The sequence below is a fragment of the Equus caballus genome, chromosome 17 (genome assembly GCF_041296265.1).
Source record: "Equus caballus isolate H_3958 breed thoroughbred chromosome 17, TB-T2T, whole genome shotgun sequence".
NCBI lineage: Eukaryota > Metazoa > Chordata > Mammalia > Perissodactyla > Equidae > Equus > Equus caballus.
Window position 1 is genome coordinate 17,262,684 of NC_091700.1, and position 3,887 is coordinate 17,266,570.

Consider the following 3,887-nt stretch of genomic DNA (forward strand, 5'->3'; position numbering starts at 1 on the left):
AGCACTCAGGTGCCCCCATGAACCCTCCCCTGAAACCCCTTACCCCAGCCACCTGCCCACCCCAGGCTCCCATGTACAGTAGCCTAGGACCCTCAGGAGCCCCCACCACACACAATGCCCTCCTCCCCTCCCCTCCAGGAACACCAAACTCCCCCAGTCACATCCCAGGGCTGGCTGTGGGCCAATCCCAGGGGGTGTGGCCCCTGCCCCTCCCCACCCCAAAACCATCCTGCTCCCAGCCCTTCCAGGCCTCCTCCTGCTCACTGCCACTGCAGGCACTTCAGGCTTGGCAGCCACAGCAGATGCGCTGGAGGAGAAAGGCCCCTTTCCTGGGGCAGGCCTCTAGCTGGAAGGGGGAACACCCTCTCCTCTGACTCCTGCACCTCCCCCCCAGGCACCCTCACCTGCTGCTGCCGCCTCTCCCGGGCTCTATGGCGGCCCCTCTGTGCAGTGGCCAACACGGTGGTCGCCTCCTGTCAGTGCCGAGGACAGGGTCAGAGAGGCCCTGCTCCCTTCCACATGTCCCTCAAGGCCCCTGACCTCAGACCCTGGCCATCTGGTTCCAGTTCCCTGCTGCCTATGCTGTTCCCACCTCCAGGGTGCTCTGATTCTAGACCAGTCCTGGCTCCAAGACTCACTGTTGTGTGACCTTGGGCCTGCCCAGGCCTCCCTGAGACTCTTTCCTCATCAGGAAAGAGTGGGGAGAACTCCACCTGCCTCCAGCGCTCTCCTGAGGACTCCCTGTCATCTGACTGTCATCACTGCTCTCCCCTCAGCTCTTGAGGAGGAGCCAGCACAAATCTCCTCCCATTCCTGTACTCCCTTGGACAGTATCACCCCGCCGTGAGGCCTGCACCATGTCATCTCCCTCCATTTCCCAGAGGAGGAGACCGAGGCCCACAGAGGGGCAGAGACTTGCTCAAGGACCCACTGAGGAGAGGCCACTCTCTGTCCCTGCCACAGTCCCTGTCCCCGCTGCCTTCACCCCTCGCCCTGCCCCACCACTGACCACGGTCCTGACCTCTGCACTCCCAGAGTGTGTCCCAACAATAGCCAAACTGAGACATGGAGGGAGAGGGCAGAGGGTGTTGGTGGTGGCTGTGTGGTATCTCCTTCCTACCCCACCGACAGGGGTCTCTGAACCCCAGGATGGCCTTACCGTAGCCTCAGTTCCTAGGATGCCCTCAGGATGTTCCCGGCCCCCTCGCGCACCCCTCATCCCAGATCTCCAGCCCCAGGTTACCTTCAGGAACAGTCTCTTGCTCACGTGCTGCTCTCCCCTGCACCACTTCTTAAAGGTGTAGGATCTCTCCCTGGGGCAGTGGGGAAAGAAAGAAAGAAAGAAAGACTATGGGGTGGTTGAAGGGCAAATCCCGTTTGTTTGAGATCCCAGAAGACCCAAACAGCCTGGGGCCTGGATGAGGGATTTCACTGGGTTGCTCTGAGCCCTGAGGTCCCCATGGGACTTTGGAGGGGCCTCTCCTGTTGTCACCTGGGGCCTCCATTCCCATTTCTACCACACAGATCTGTTTTGTACACTCTTGGTTTCAGTTGGATGGAGATTTCTGTTGCTGCAAAGGAAACACTTGAGAATCTCCAACTGGGCTCGTCAGGATCTGATATTGAAGGAAATGAGTTCCTGGGCAGAACCGCTGGCCTAAGGGCCCTGAGAGGCTCAGAGACCCAGGAACTGGATCAGTCCGTGTCCCAGGCATTCACTGTCTCCCAGGTAGTCTCAGCTGACTGCGGGGGCCATGGTGACCCAATGCCGGGTGCAGGGTCCACCTCCCCCTCGTGGTGCTTGGATGGAGGGCAGCCTACCCACCTGGACACTTGTCCCCAGGTGTGTTTGAGACGCTTAATGGCAGGGCTCTGCAGAGCAGAAAAGATCGTGTGGAAGGATGCGAAATTTCTGAGGCCTAGGCACCCCTAGGGAAGGGAAGAGATTGAGCTGTGAGTGGGGGCTGGAGCTCTCCAGCTCTGGATTCTGTCCCCTCATGGACTTCTCCTGTCCTGGATGAGACAGATGCCCAGGAAACCCAGGGAGGGCACACCTGGAACCTGAGGAGTAACACTGCCAGGCACAAGGATTTTTAGCTGAACACAAGGAAGGAGCACAGGAAGGAAGTGAGCTTGCCACCACCAGGACCTCAAGTCAAGGTCAATGTGGCCCTGGCAGGAGTGTCTAGGGCCAGCGCAGGGACTCAGACCACAGACTTCAATATCGACAGCTGAGAAACAAGAGGCAATTCCCATGACTCCAGACTGGGCCTCCATGGGCCTCCCATGACTTACCTCGGCCACATGAATCCACAGCTCTACCATCCTGGCCCTGTCCTGTTCTGTCATGCCCAGGGCCCCGAGGCACGTAGCGATGACACTGTTGGCCAAGGTGTTCATGTGTGCCACAGTGTCACGGATGGTGGGTGCCAGGAATTTGTGGTCCCTGCGGTCTCGCTGGGACCAGATGGAGCCCAGGCAGTGGGCAGGCACCAATTTCTTGAACAGCTCCTGAGGAAGATTCAGAGTGTTGCCAGCACTGCCTCACCCCAGCTTGGCATCCATGGTCCTCCACAGTCCCAGGCGGGTTGAGGACAGAGTGGGAGCTCAGGAAGCAGAGGATGTGATCTCTGAGGTGTGTGGGATTCCCTGGGTTTTGTCTGTGTCCACTGAAGGTGTCAACACAAGATGACCGGGACACAGTGCTGTGCAGAAGGGAGGGCATTTGCTCCCAACCCAATCTCACTTCCTCCAAGCTCCGGAACACAGCCCTCACCGGCCCACCCCAAGGTACGTCTTCCACCCATCGCAGTCCCCCTCGGGTCCCACTCCCCATTCCCATGCACATTCCCCAGAGGCAGGGAGAAGCACTGGCTTTATGTGATTGTCTCTGCTGGAGTCAGTACACATCACATGCCTGATGTGTGCTGAGGATTTGAAGGCCGCCTGGGCACACGCGTGATTGGCCCAAGGACCTGGCAGCACTTCAGTGAGCTCCCTCCTGCACCAAAGGGCCAGACCCTGCCCAACTTCCTCTCTGTTCCACCTCATTCATCGGCACAGCCACCCCGTGCAGCAGGTGCCCTTAGTGTCCGGCTCTGCTGTGCACGTGGGGACAGCGAGTGCTTGGGGTTAAGAAAGTGCCCAAGTCACAGTGTTGGTAACAGGGGAGCAGGAATGTGGACCCAGATCATCAGATTTTGGATCAGGGAATGGCAGGTGTGGGGCAGCTCATGGCACAGGAAGGCAGGGCCCCCCTGCCCTGCAAGCCCAGCTGCTCACCGCCTCCATCCTTGTCAGCTGCTCTGCCACCAGCCGGGGAGGGAAGTCCAAGATGTTCAGCTTCTCCTCCCGCAGCTGGTTTTCAGTGGTCACAGCCCAGGGTCCAGTGGGCTCTAGTTCAGGAGCTGGCACTGGGGCTGAAGCTAATGGTGCCCCTTCCTCCAGCCCTGTAGGGTCCGATGCAGGTGACGCTGGCTCCAACTCTGCCACGGGTGGTGGGGCTGGAGCTGGAGATGGCTCTAGCCCAGGGGCTGGTTCTGGCTCTGGCTCTGGCTCTGGGTGTGACAGGAGCTTTGGAGCTGGCTCTGCAGCAGGATAAGGAGAAAGTTTCACCCACACACCTGACAGTTTCTGTGCCTTTCCAAAGACAGGAAGGACTCCACTGCCTTTAAGGGAACTCTAGACCATGAACCTCAACACAGACAGTCTTCTCAGACTCCAGTCCCCTCACCTTTCTGTTTGGCCTCAATGGCCTTCAGGTGCTCCAGGTGTCCTGGCAGAAGGTAGGCATGGCCCTCCACATGGGAGCCACCAAAGCTGACGTGCAGAGTGGCCAGCTGCAGGGTCCAGCATGGAAACTGTAGGGGCTCCCTGCAATCCTGCCC

The 3,887-nt window shown here is 59.2% G+C and overlaps 1 long non-coding RNA gene across 1 annotated transcript; it reads right to left on the minus strand.

The window, feature by feature from the left end:
• Positions 1-1,256: 1,256 nt before the first annotated feature.
• LOC138918445 (uncharacterized) lies at positions 1,257-2,337 on the minus strand. The gene is made up of 3 exons (XR_011427854.1): positions 2,296-2,337; positions 1,826-1,929; positions 1,257-1,313 (listed from the first exon to the last, which is right to left on the minus strand). It is a non-coding gene; the product is annotated as an uncharacterized lncRNA (long non-coding RNA).
• Positions 2,338-3,887: the final 1,550 nt, after the last annotated feature.